Source organism: Mytilus trossulus, chromosome 7, assembly GCF_036588685.1.
Source record: "Mytilus trossulus isolate FHL-02 chromosome 7, PNRI_Mtr1.1.1.hap1, whole genome shotgun sequence".
Classification (NCBI taxonomy): Eukaryota; Metazoa; Mollusca; class Bivalvia; order Mytilida; family Mytilidae; genus Mytilus; species Mytilus trossulus.
In genome coordinates, this window is record NC_086379.1 from 28,405,561 (window position 1) to 28,420,462 (window position 14,902).

Here is a 14,902-nt window from a genome sequence, read left to right on the forward strand (position 1 = left end):
ATAGAATCACGAAAAAATACATTCAGGCATTTTTATAATGAATGAATCAAATTAATTTGGTACATTTACAGAATATCAAAATATAAAAGTTCAATTCAATTCGATTGGTAAATACAGAATATCAAAATGTAAAGATTTAATTATTATATTGGTACATTTTCAGAGTACCGAAATAAAAACATTAAATTTCAATAGGTTTGAATATTTACAGAATATCAAAATGAAAACATTAAATATAATTACATTGGTACATTTACATAATATCAAAATAAAAGCATTCACTTCAAATATAGTTATACATTTTCAATATATCAAAACACAACTCTTTCAATAGCATTTAATGATTGGAAGATATCATTGAAACTAGCAACTAGTTCATTAAACATTATGATAAAAGTCGTACTACACCCTTAAATATTCGACTGATTTCGAAACAGCTAGTTTCTAATCGATCATTGTATACGAACTTAAACAATGATTACCTTAGGTAAACTTAACTGTCTATAACATTGCTTTATTTTCAGATTGTAGTAAACCACAACCACGAGAAGATAATTCGCAGCTGGGGTTAAAATTGATATTAATATTAGGTGTATTATCGAACTGATTGGAATAAAATAGCAATTAAGGTGCGATGATCCAGCACAAAGCCATTTTCCGGGTGTTTGTGGTATCTTTTAGTATCAATGAAGGCAGGAAAACCACTTTCTCACGGTCGCTTTTTTTGGCGGGGTTTACGGTAAAATTCGAGCAGTCATTCCTATTCCCATGAGATAAATAAAAAATTTCTCCTTTTTTTAACTTTATCTGTACTTGCATTGTTTCGATACCTATAAAAAAAAAATATGACATTGTTGTTGAATCTAGGTGAGAAAAATCGTCCACTGTATAGCCTATGTGTTATAATTGTTATCAAAAGTACCAGGATTATAATTTAGTACGCCAGACGCGCGTTTCGTCTACATAAGACTCATCAATGACGCTCAAATCGAAATATTTATAAAGCCAAACAAGTACAAAGTTGAAGAGCATTGAGGATCCAAAATTCCAAAAATTTATGCCAAATACGGCTAAGGTAATCTAAAGTGCTCAGTTATCATTTGGATGCAATTACTGCCAATTGAATGCTGATTATTAACTAAAAATGTCTATAAGAATAAGAAAAAAAACCACTGAGTGTAATGGCATATCTTTATTGTAACAATAACAATAACAATATACTTTATTTTGAAACACTCGGACATATATTTATTTACATGTGCAACAAGAGGCAAAATACATAGTCATAATTATGGTTATTACAAAACAATGTTAATGTCCATGGATTTATGAGTTTTGAACAGCGGTATACTACTGTTGCCTTTATTTAACATATAATCATATTGATTACAATATTTTCTCTATTTTTTGTACTATTTTCACATTTGCTGACCTCACGAGTGAAAAATCTGTTCTCGGCAAACGATTGGTCGAAATTTAATTGTGACGTCAAACTTTCCTGGTTTCTTCCCTATTGTGACGTCATGAAAAAAGGCGACCATGTCTGATGACGTCAATCAAAAAGTACACACTTTCTTCAAATCTTTGAAAAGGAAGGATGAAAAAACATTTGAGAAACAGATTCCACCACTATAACTTGTGTATTACGATATTTCTCCACTCTCAACAGTTAAAATTTTAATATTTAATTGTCTCGAGTGGAGAAATATTGTAACACACTTGTTGCAGTTGTGGAATTTATATTTAACTAATTTTTGATAAACAAAGATAAGTTTTAAGAACTTTGATAATTGCACAATGAATGCAGTCCTCTCATTTTCTCAACACATGGATAATAAAATCAACGGTACTAATTGTGTTGCACCAGATGCACATTTCGACAATACATGTCTCTTCAGTGATGCTCGTGGCCAAAATATTTGAAATCCAAAGCTTATATAAAAGATGAAGAGCTATAATCCAAAAGGTCCAAAAAGTATAGCCAAATTCGTGAAAGGAATCAGAGCTTTGCATGAGAGAGATACATTCCTTAATTTATAATAATTTATAATATTTTGTAACAGCAAATTTTAATAACACAAAAACATCCGTATTTTCATGCCAGTACCGAAGTACTGGCTACTGGGCTGGTGATACCCTCGGGGACTAATAGTCCACCAGCAGAGGCATCGACCCAGTGGTAGTAATAAAATCAACGGTACTAATTTTGTTGCACCAGATGCGCATTTCGACAATACATGTCTCTTCAGTGATGCTCGTGGCCAAAATATTTTGTAAATGCGGTAATATATTGAAGTATAAATTTTCCTGATATTTTTAACAATATCAGATTGACACTCAAATAAGTAGTGAAAATAATTTCCAATTGACAAGGAGCAGAGATGACATCTCTAGTAATTCCATTCCATCTTCCTGTTTCAATTGGTATTTTTAGTTGCAGCATCGCAGCTTAGTAACAGTTGTATGATCTGCAGATGAGAGTGTTAATAAATATTTTTCTAAGCCAAAGTCGATTTTGAAAAGACCGTTATATTCCCCCTCAGTACGGTTCGGATTTCAGAGTGCCATTGTTGGATAAAATTGAGAATGGAAATGGGGAATGTGTCAAAGAGACAACAACCCGACCAATTAAAAAAACAACAGCAGAAGGTCACCAACAGGTCCTCAATGTAGCGAGAAATTCCCGCACCCGGAGGCGTCCTTCAGCTGGATGAATTCATCTGTGCACGTTTTCCCGTTATATAAATGTATACTTTGACATAGTCAATTGATGCTTATTTCTTTTAAGCTTCAATTTTTCAGGTCTTTAGTTTGATGCACAAATGAAGAGTGACGCATAATTGATCAATCCTTTCATTGTTCAAAATGATATAACCATCAGCCAATAATTTTATTTATTTTCGTGTGGTCTTATTAATTTGCGTTTCTTTGTGTAAACTATCAGACTTATTTACATGAAATAACAATTAGGGTGTGCGGTAGTTTATCATATCCATTCTTCTGAATGTTTGTGGTATCTGTCTGTTTGCAAAGAACTATAATTGATTACACATAAACCACTTTCTCACGAATACTCTTCATTCTTAATAACAATAGCTAGGCTAGGTATCTTAAGACTGATAGCAATATTTGATCTCTCTAATTATGGGGTCTCAGGGACATAAGTAGGACTATAATATATTCAAGGCTATTTCTCGTAATTTAGGAGACCTGGCAAGGTTATGAAAATGAAGCTACTAGTCAGTTGTTGACTACCTACACGATCTAGTCCGATAGAAATCACATGTTCAGGGCAGGGTCTTTTTGTTCACCATTGATGTAGTGGCCTTCATGTACGAACAGTCATCTTAATATGGGAAAAACATATCCCAACATAGTTGGAATTCAATAGCATGCAGCAACTACTAAGACTTTGTAAAACGTCACCAATATCTGAGCAGAAAGTTGATGAACCAGTGGTATGTCGAAGAACGTCTCGTCCTCTTTCAAAAAAACACAAGACCTTGTTGATAAATATTCTGCATCAACTTCGGAAATATTACACGATGGTCTTGAAGAATAGATTAGTGGTACTGACGTTGTTTATCATCTTAATAAATAACGTGATAAAAATGTTTGCCACCGTTTTTTTTGAAATTTTGGGGTCATCGGTGCTCTTCAACTATTTACTTTTTTGGCTTTCTTTACTATTTTGATCTGGGCGACGCTTGGGGGTCTTGTTTGGACGAAGCACGCGTATGGTGTATTAGATTGTAGGACTGGTACCTTTGATAAAATTAGTATGTGGAAATGTCATATTGTAATGTTTATTTGTGTATTTCTCTGTCCGTAATGATCTTGCATTTAGTTTTACTGTAGTCCTGTCATGTAGTGTACCCTTTTATTGTTACATTTAACAATGCCATAAAAGCAGGAAGTTTGGCTAGTCGCAAAACCAGGTTAAGTCCACCATTGTTATCAAAATGTCCTGCACCAAGTCAGAAAAATGGCAGTTGTTATCTTACGGTTCGTTTCCGTGTGTGTTGTATTGTCGTTTTGGTTTTTTGTCGCACTTCAGTGTTTCTGTTGTTTCCCCTTATAGTTGATGTGTTTACCTCAGTTTGAGTGTGTAATCCGGATTGTTTTTTCGTAATTGCTTTATGAATTTCGAACACCGTTATACTACGGTTGCCTTTATTAATAGCATTATTTTATTCGTCTTTATGATAACAATCTTTATTTGCAAAACATACAAAAACCAATTTTGGTTGTGGCAAATACATTGACAAACAAACATAATGAAACATAATGAAAACTCGACAATATTATAAGAAATATGATAAAAACAGTTACTGTTCTCCTTTCCTCAGTTCTAATGACTCTTTAATAAAAGAAACAACTGCTTTTACATCATTTGGTGTTGATGGATTAAGTATTGTCACGAGTTTATCAGTAAAATTAAGTGTATTAAAATTTACATATTTTTGTATATAATATTCTAGAAAGATTTCTCTTATATTTTTATTTATTTTACAGTTGAAGAAAAAATGAAATTCATCGTCTAAGATATTACATATTTTACATTTTCTTTCATTTCGTGGTATTTTGGTATATCGTCCAGTCTCTATGAATATTACTTTTACTGTTAAGTCTGTTTTAGGTGAATCCATTTGATGGGGCTCTGTACTTATACAACCCATCTTTGTGGTATTGGTATACGATAGTTTTTGTATTCTTGTCTTTCGTGTTTGCTTTTATGGTTTGTCTATTAGCCTTTTAATGTTTTTTGTTACATCCCGTCATCGTTCTATGCTATTTTTGTATTCTTATCTTTTATGTTTACGAATATGCTTTGCCTATATGCCTTTTGTAGTTTCTGTGTTACATTTGACGTGGCTCTGTACTTACATATCCGTTCATTGTGTTATTGTACCATGGTAAATGTTTGTGTGTTTAGTGATTGGATAATAACACGATATTGACTGCTGTAACTGACATTTATACCTAGTATGTCTGTTTGTTTTGTTCACATATCGTTGTCAATATATACATATATTATGTATTAGATAATATTGTTAAAAGTAGAAAAAATGCAAAAAAGGATACATTTGTATGTTTTGTTGACGCAAAGAAAGCATTTGATACCGTTGATAGAGACTGTCTAATTTTTAAATTGAAAAAAGTTGGTATTAGCGGTATATTTTTAAATTGTATTACTTCTTTATACAGTAATGTTAATTGTGCAGTCAGAGTAAATAACTTTATGACATCCTTTTTTCCTGTTGCTCTTGGTGTAAAACAAGGCTGTGTTTTATCGCCGACTTTATTTTCTATCTATGTAAATGATTTAGTCTCAGATATTAGAGAAGCAAATTGTGGTATTCAAATAGATGACATTATGGTCTCTATGTTATTATATGCTGATGATATTGCATTGATTGCACCTGATGCAGAGAAACTGCAAAAGCAGTTGGACATTTTAAATAAGTGGTGTAAAAAGTGGAGATTAACTCTAAATAAAAACAAAACCAAAATTGTTCATTTTAGAAATAAATCTGTACTAAGAAGTAATTCTCAGTTCAAATGTGGCGAACTTTGTCTTGAATATGCAGCTTGTTATAAATATCTTGGTGTACTTTTGAATGAATTTTCAGATTATTCTATAATTGCCAAAGAATTGTATAAATCAGCTAATAGAGCTCTTGGTGTTATTAAAGCAAAATTTTGTAAAACTGGTGGTATGAATTTTGATGTATTTACTAAATTATATGACACTTTAGTCAAACCCATTTTTACATATGCTTCCGGTGTATGGGGCATTAATATACATAATTGTATAAATAATTTGCAAAACAATGCTTGTAAATTTTTCTTAGGCTTAAGCAAAAGAAGCAGCAACTTAGCTGCTAGAGGTGATATGGGTTTTTTATCAGGCGATGCACTACTGAAAGTTGAAGTTTTTAAACTTTGGAATCGTCTAAAATGTGACAATACTAGTAATATATGTAAAAAGGTTCATACCTGGGCGATTAGAAGAAAATCGTCATGGGATTATAGAGTTTTACAGTTAGCTCGTAAATATAGTTTGATTATAAATGTAGAAGATGAAATTAATATGAGTAATGTATGGGACTCTATACAAGTTTTTGAAAAAGAATATTGGCACCATGAAGTATGGAATGATAAAAATAATGTCAATGGTAATAAATTAAGATTTTATAGATTGTTTAAAACTTGTATTTGTACGGAGCCTTATGTAAAGGTAGTTAATAATAGATGCCACCGACGTATTTTGTCACTATTCAGAGCTGGTTCGTTACAACTTAAAGTTGAAACAGGTCGATATGCTAGACCACCAGAACCTCTACAAGACCGTTTATGTATTTTTTGTGATAGTAGCCAAATTGAAGATGAAAAACACTTTCTTTTTAATTGTTGTTTTTACTCTGATATCAGACATGAATTATATGCCAAAGCCTGTCTTTTAAATGTTGATTTTGAGAATTTATGTGATGTTGAAAAACTTCGTTATCTTATGTGTAATGAGAATATGGTTCCTCTTTTAGCTAGTTCCCTTTATCATATGTTTTATCGACGAAAACATGTCATCTAGAAATTATATATATTTTGTTATTTTTAATTTTTTTTTTAATTTACGAAATACATTTTAAATGTATCAAAGCTGTCCTTTTATGTATGTATTAGATGTTTGTTTTAATGATAGTGTCTCATAAGTCGTTTTCGGCTGGCATCCTTTTACATAAATGTTGGGTTCTTATGACTTTATGTGTATATATATATATTGATATTGTAATGGATGGTGACACTTTAATAAAATAAATCTTATCTTATCTTATCTTATAACGGAATTTTATGCGACTCTCTTACAAGTGAGATGTTTAGCAAGCTATAAAACAAAGTTTAATCTACGTAATTAGGAATATGACGTTGTTATCAATTCGTTTGAGCTTTTGATTTTTGCCAATGAGGGAAGTTCCTTTTTGAATTTTCCTTGTAGTTCAATATTTTTGTGGTTTGACTTTTTATGACTTTTGAACAGTGCTATTCTACAGTAACTGTTGCCTTTATATACTAAGTATCTGACCACTAATCAGCGAACAATTTAATTCCTGAATGTGGTTAATTTATATAATTTGTATCTTTTTGTCCCCGACATCAGCCAGGGTAGAAACTTTATCTATAACATGGTCTCTAGACTTCTAGGGAAAAAAAGAGAGTTTGGCTGTGCTAAATGTATAACTTCGACGTCCCTGGTAAGAAAAGCCACACTTACTTTACGTCGATAAACCTTTGAAACAAGTCTTTATGGATCTATGGATGACCTGGTTCACTGTAAAAATCATACCTCTAAATACAATAGTGGTTAACTACAATTTCAGGAAATCTCCCATGTATTGTTTTCACTCATAGTCAATCTAATACGTATAAGATCCTACTGGAATTGTAATATTGGATTCTAGATCATATACCTTAACTTATTTTTCAATATCTCTCTTTGAATATTTACATGAAATATTATTATAGTCGCCGCTACAGGTTGTTATTTAATGTATTAAGATGCACTATTAGAGTCATTGTAAGGCATGTACTTACAGAATGGGTACAGAAATACAATATAAAGACGAAGCAAAGTTGTCTTCTAACTTATGTCATTTTGCAAACTATAAACATCAACATTAATACAAAACATATTGCATTTTTGTTTTGCTAAATTAAGTGCAATGCATCTTTCTACTGTGTTGACATTTAGAAGAATGTGTACAAGGACTAGATAAGATAAGATAATTTTTATTAACCAATCATGGTGCCCAAAATTTGAGCTATACAATCAAATGAATGAATTACAAAATAAAGCACAGAAAATGATTAGAATGATTAAAGTACATTTAGACAACAAAAAACAAAAACAACACATGAATACACATTTACACTAATTAACCTGATATAAACCAAGTTATTAACAAAACATAGTTGTTATGGGTGCCACTGTGACCTGGAGAAATAACATAATTCTTTATAGTACTAGGTCTATGGGAGACAACTCCTGATCAATTTTATTTCCTATAATTATATATCTATCTATATTTTTCTTCTATTTATTTCTTTTTTGTTTTTATTTTTTTAAACAACAATATTTTCTGTAATTTTCTTTCGTTCTTCAAAAAGGGAGTGCAATAAATTAGATAAGTTTGAAGTTACACACAAATCTTCAGATGAAAGAATCCAAACAAATTTCATTTCATCAGATAATCTTGAAAAATTTTTGAATTTTGAATTTAAATTAGATAGATGTTGAGATCGAGTATCTTTTAGAACAGGACATTTTAAAAGAAAATGTAGTTCGTCTTCAACTGCGTTCTTACATAGCTTACACTTTCTGTCTTCAGCTTTAATCCCAAAAAACCTCCCTCTTTCGATTTCAAGATCATGACAGCTAGTTCTAAATCTTGTGATTATTTGCCTGTCTTTTTTTGAATTCATTTTTAAATATGGTTCAAACATAAAAATATTTTTAAATTTTCTGTAAGTTCTTAATTTATTGCCAGATTGTAAATTAGTACACTTCCCAGAATTGCTTTCTAAACTAGCTAACCAGCTTTCTTTAAATTTAATAGTTAAAGATGTTTTTACCTTTTTTAGAATATGGTTTTGTTTAAAGTTTGACTGGTTAACAAATGGATATTCTAAGTCTAGAAATTTAAATATATGTTTAATACTTCCTATCCAAGATTCCTGGTTATGTTTGTCCATAGAATGAGACAGATTTATGGCTTCCCTTAGAATAATATTTGAAGGTTCAATATCTTTCATAAGATGGATCCAATATTTTATCATATTCATTATTACATAATACAGTGTAGGGAGTGAACCTAGTTCTCCTCTACATGCCATATTTGATGTTTTTATGTTAACTCCAAGTGAAAATTTACAAAGCTTAGTATGAATTTTCTCTAGTACAAGATAATCAGTTTCTTTTGATATAAAGTTATCCAAATGTATTTGTTTCTTATGTGGTATATAACCCCAAATTTCAGATCCATACAACAAGATTGGTCGGATTGTATGGTTATAGATGTGTAGTAAAGTACTAGGTTTTGGGCTTTCTACTGAAAAGGTCTTCCTTAATTTGAAATATGCTTTCATTCCTTTGTTATAAAGTTCTTTCTTTGCTTTTTGGAAACTCCCAGATGATGACTAGTCCACGTGTTGGTGAAACATTTTTTTTGTGACTGCCATGGAATTTGTAACGGATTTAAGAATTACTTAAAAATTGTATTGCAATCTTTTTATCATTATTATATTATCAAATGAATTCTCAAAGTAATAACATGAATATTTCAGCTATGTGAACAATTTTGCACTTTCTGTGTCCTTTGATTAAATTCACTGTTCTATTCTCCTGCTATCAAATCTCTCCGCCATGTTATCATCTTGGCGTATCTCAATTATTCAATTGGCAATTTATTGAACATTTTACACCCAGCTTCTATCGCCCTTAACGACAAATCATAATAGAAAAATTGCTATGTCATTAGTTTAATATGAGGCTAAATGATAACATTTACGATCAGGGGACTGAGTCATTGAAGGTCCGCATAAAGAAAGGTTCGCTTTTTACATGGATGCAGTATGATGTCATTGAAGGTCCGATGAAAGAAATTTGCATTATTTACATGGATGCAGTATGATGTGTCTTTTAAAAATAGAATGACAAGGAATAAAATAAGGTCAACAATGGAGAGAGAATACATAGCGTTTGAGTGAACATGATATCAGGCTGTATGAAAAATTAAACAAGGTTTGAATGAACATGAATGTATGATTACTTATAAGTTAATTAATTACTCCTACCAAAGTGTGATCCAGCTGGGGTGGTGTTCTCGAAGGTATCCTAAGATTCGTCCTAAGTCATAGATAAGACCGATTTTAGGATGGACTTAGGATCGACTTTGGACACTCTTAAGTTGTGTCTCGAAGCTCTCTCAGACGAATCTTATGTTAGGACGTCCTAAACTTTTCCTAAGTCGAAATTTTAAATCTTCAAAGTAATTTTTTGACAAAACATTTATTAATGTCGAAATTATTTAACAAAATTGTTTACGAATTTTATAATAACATGTACAGAATTAAATGCATAATTACCAATGTAATTATATCAAAAAGGATTGTTATTTAAACTTGAAAACAATTTGTTTTGAAATGAGAATAAAATTTGTTGTGTAATCGTATCGTGAAACACGAAGTTCAAAGTTTAAAATCATGCACAATTTCTTTATATACGAGTTAATGACCGATGGTGCGTTTCATTTCATGTTCATTTTCACGTAAAATAACGAGCAAAAAGCGAAATCCAAACATTATTACACTAGGATGAAGATAGGATGCTCTTAAGACACCTTATTGGGTGTCCTAAAGTTAGGACGAAAAATGAGATATATCATAAGTTAAGAGAGCTTCGAGAACACGACTTAGGACAAAGACTTGTCATAAGATAGACTTAGGACACGTCCTAATCCTAAGATAGCTTCGAGAACACCACCCCTGGACACTTCTTGTTTCTTGATTGGTTGGGGTTTTTTTTTTCTTTTTTTTTTAAATATTTTTTGCATTAAATTTCACCCTGTATCACATCAAGCATTGGATGCAAAACGATATGTTTCTATCTCTACACCTTTTTTTAATTGGTTTTAGATAATAAAGTCTCCAAAGTAATTTATAAAATCAACTTTCCTGTGCATAAATTTTTATTTTTTTGCTAATTGAAAAAGTTATTAAAATAATTTGTTTAAAATGAAAGTAAAACAGAAATGTGGTAAGAAAGCCAATGTGACAACTATCCACCAAAAGCTTTTTGCAATTTTTGCAATTTCCTAATGCAAATTTGAATATTTATTTGAGGTTTAAATTTTGTCATGTTCACATGGATACGTCAATAGCTTTCATTCTAGGTGTGGGCATTCCTGACGGAGACAAATCCAGAAAAGTGATTCGGACATACGAAATATTGGACTGTTTTTCTGTTAACTTCCATTATTTTCCAAGTTTTGATGTCCAACTGTTTATATCTAGTATTACCTATGATCATGTCTTTCTTTTTTTTATCCGTATATTTGATGTATAAGGCTCCATATTTACGTACACTGAATCAGATTTTTCTAATTAGTTTTGGCCATGATAAAGCCATGATAAATTTGAAATCGAGAAAATAACATTTAGCGCGAAGTTTTATCTTGCTAAATAAGATGCTGTCTATAAAAGGTATTTACCATTGAAAATTGCATGAAAGCGTTCTAACGTTTAAGTTGCCATACATCTTTTGTTGTGTACAGAATTTTATTCACAAATGTCTTTTATTCATTTCAGAAAACAGACCGAACGTTATGAGCATGCGATCAATCATTATAATGGGCATAATCTTAACACTTGGAAATTAACTTTATGGCGACATGAAACAAAATGTAATAAAATTGAGAATGGAAATGGGGAATAAGCATTTAAGGAAACTGCATTTCATTGTGGATGATGTTTCGTTCAGTTGCAAATACATCATATCATTCCTGTTTTTTTTAAATGGCACGTACACTTTGATATATATTTTGATACATTTAAATAGTAGTGTATTGCTTTCTTGTGTTACATTGTACGTGTACTGATATATGATGTAACACAAAAGAATCAATCAATGAAAAGAATTAAAGCCTAAATCTAAAGAAAAAGAATATAAGCTTGTTGTTCGGTGTGAGCCAAGGCTCCGTGTTGAAGGCCGTACAGTAACCTATAATGGTTTACTTTTTAAATTGTTATTGGATGGAGAGTTGTCTCATTGGCACTCACACACCATCTTCCTATATCTATTTTATTCATAAGAAAAAATGTTGAACGGATGATTTTCCTCTTTTTGCGATTTAAATCGTCCTACTGTTTTCTTAGCTATTTTTTTTAAATAAACTTTTTTTTTAAATGGAGCATTTTCTTTATCATTATTTATTGTGTTTGGGAATACCTTTCAATATTTTAGTCTCTTCAAATTAGAACTGCATTTGGCATTTTAACTTTTTTGTTCTTATCGAGTGTTACTGATGAGTCTTCCAGTTGTTGACAAAAGTGGCGCCTTGCGTACAAAATGCAGAGCCTGGTATCTGCGAAAAAACAATTCTAAGATGCCAAAGTTTAATTTTCAAGAGTGTTTATTTGCTTTGTGTTGACGCCAGGACATTTAACGCCGCATTTATTTCGGTGTTAGGGTATGGGGATATCCCTACTTTTTATTTAGTCTCGTATATTTCTACACTTACTTGTAAACTATTTAATTCATTCGGCTAATCAGCAAACGTTTTAATATGATTACAGAACCATAATTCATTGGCAATCTGCATAACCACCTATTAAACTTAAATTGTTTGAGATGAAATTAATAACTCCTGAACAATTCAAATGCTATCTAAGAAACTATTTTGTACACAAGATTAAGTCAAAATACTGAGTATTGTATACTTAAAATTCTTTACACTGTCAATCACCAGATTGACGTCTGATAATTATTGTGACTTGGCACAATTTTTATATTACTCATTCAGTTCAATCTTGTTCTGTATTTTGACTCAGAAAGTGATCTGGAGTTTAAGCTAACGACCTCGAGTAACAGATGTATCGAAATAGTTTGACGGATACGCCGAAATTAGTATATCCAACGATATACTGAAAAAAAAAACATATTTTCAGGGATACTTTTGGGGAGTTTAAAACTCTCTAGTCGACCACGCGACGATCTATTTTCGGAATTTTGTAAATTTGTGTCATGTTTCCATGTACAAGAAGATTCCAGTTTAAAACTCTCTAGTCGACTAAGCGACGATCTATTTTTGCCTTATTTTCTACTCGCGAAAATAAATCGTTCGCAAAATTTAGTTGGTTTACAATGTTTGTCCAGTGGTAATGTCATGCAGATTCCTTACAAGTTGATGTCTAAAGCTACCTTGTTCAACTAAGAATGTCTTTATCTGTACTGAACAATATTTGATTGTATGTGATGCATATTTTATTAACCCACTATTGAGATGTTGAAAATTAAGGGGAGATTGCTGCTGAAGGTCCCTGTGGAAAATGTTTTTAGGACGAAAAGATACTTTAAACTTTTATTTCAGTAGCGTGTTTCGTCAATCAAATATTTTAGTTGAATAAACTCATTTGAATACGCATTTAAAAAAAAAAGAAAAAAAAAGAGTTACTTTTGATTATCGATTTAAATACTTTAAGAGGGTTAGGGTCGCACCTTTGACCTTGCAATATGCCACCCAAGTATTTCTGTAATAAAGTTGACGTTCGGGTTCTTCGACTTTCAGGCCTCATGGTCATAAAACTTTCGAGCATGATTTTTGTCTCTTACTCGAAAATTATCCAATCAAAATGCTGGATTTCAAGTTTCGAGCACGATTTTTGTGCTCCGAGCACTGTGCAAAGTTGTATGCCTTCAAAGCCTTGCTTCTTTTCAATGTTCATAAACAGCTTCCCAATGTCGACCTGACGTGTCTACGTATTTATATATGATATCCTGCACAGCCAAATCGACGCCGTTTTTTTGGTCGGATAGAAGAAGTCCACTATCAAACTACATTTGTTCTTCTTCATTTCTATATATACATTTCGGTGGAGGATGAAGGATATTATAACAGAAATTATAGTTTAATTCCTCTACATGTCCATGTGCCAATGTCCCAATTTAAGTTATACCTTATTAATCAAATCAAATCAAATATTTTATTGTCATATAAACTTTACAGTTTGTGCCCAACATATATTAATACAATAAACACAATAAACATATATACATACATATTAAACATACAAAATATGAACAGCATTAAAATTTATAACAACAAACAAGTTGTTAAGAGTCCCCTGCCCTCAGTTCTAATGACTTTTTTAAGAAGGATCCTAACTTATTTGTTTGTAAAGGCGATGATGGATTTAGTAAGTAATGAATTAATGAAATTTGTTTTTGTAAATGTAAAGGATTTAGTGTGAATTTAGTTTATTTATAAATTTGAATGAATGAATGTACGTAGCAGTAGTCTTGCTATCGTAACACAAACATATTTACAATGTGACACATATAGTAAACAACAGAAAACAATAGTCTAAGATACTAAGTAGTACAATAGACAAACAATGAAATAATCAGATGTGCTAATCTAGCAAAATATAATGTCTACGGGGGGAAAAGTTACAAGAACTAACACTATTATGAATTTAAAATGCTTGGTTCCCGGCTAGGATATTGTAATTCAATAAGACCGAAAGCCAAGACTAGAGCAATGAAATACATTCGATATCGTATAGGTATAAATTATGTAACATTTTTCTTCATTCACTTAACGAGATTCATAATATTCAGAATTTTACAATTATTTCATTTTGAAGAAAATTGTGTCTTTAGTTTCTTGTTTAATTATTTACGATATAGTTATTTTAGATATTGCAATTCACTACTTATTTAATCACGAAAATCAAGTTCCGTAACTCAAGAAAAACTTTCATCGATCCCGTCATAGATGTTTTTCAAAATAAAAACAGACTATGAATACATATCGATGGCTTTTGATCCGGTTTAGGTTTTTCAAAATATGCAATACTTATACTCATACCACTTTTTAAGAACAAATGGTTGCATAGACGATCATGGTCTTTCTCTAAATCAAACATTAACTTTGATGGGACTGTAATATTTACCAATGAAAATTAATATAAATAATTAAAGGTTAATAATCCGTAATAATAATAACATGCACGTGCTTTCCTATATTTCTGTGTATATTATACTGATTTCTAGTAATCCATCAAGCAATAAGCAATAGAATATTAGACCTTTATCAGTTAGTAGACTTTATCTCGAATGTTTGTA